This window comes from Tupaia chinensis, unplaced genomic scaffold (genome assembly GCF_000334495.1).
Source record: "Tupaia chinensis unplaced genomic scaffold, TupChi_1.0 Scaffold000627_1, whole genome shotgun sequence".
NCBI classification, from domain to species: Eukaryota; Metazoa; Chordata; class Mammalia; order Scandentia; family Tupaiidae; genus Tupaia; species Tupaia belangeri.
In genome coordinates this window covers 209551-209800 of record NW_006160147.1, presented here as the reverse complement: position 1 = coordinate 209800, position 250 = coordinate 209551, and the positions used below count along the sequence as shown (strand labels likewise).

Sequence of the window (250 nt, the reverse complement as noted above, 5' to 3'; positions counted from 1 at the left end):
GGCTCCAGGGAGGCTCCTCCCGTCCGAGCCACCATAGGCACAGCAGGCAGCTGGGCACCGAGGCCAGGGAGGCCTGGTCGTGGCCTGGGCCCGCCCCTGCCTGCGACCAATCAGTATCTTGGTCCCCAGAAGCCGTGATCCTGGTACCACCTCCAAGTGCCCAGACACATGGGCCAACCCTGGAGGGGCAGGGCCAGACCTTCCCCTGGGCAGGAACTCCTCTGCCCCAACTTCCAGCCCGGGGCGTCCT

General features: G+C 68.4%; 1 protein-coding gene across 1 annotated transcript in view; it reads right to left on the bottom strand.

The window, feature by feature from the left end:
• Positions 1 to 250, bottom strand: part of SHISA4 (shisa family member 4) — a 7099-nt gene that overhangs the window by 3285 nt on the left and 3564 nt on the right. The gene's annotated exons all lie outside the window — the stretch shown is intronic.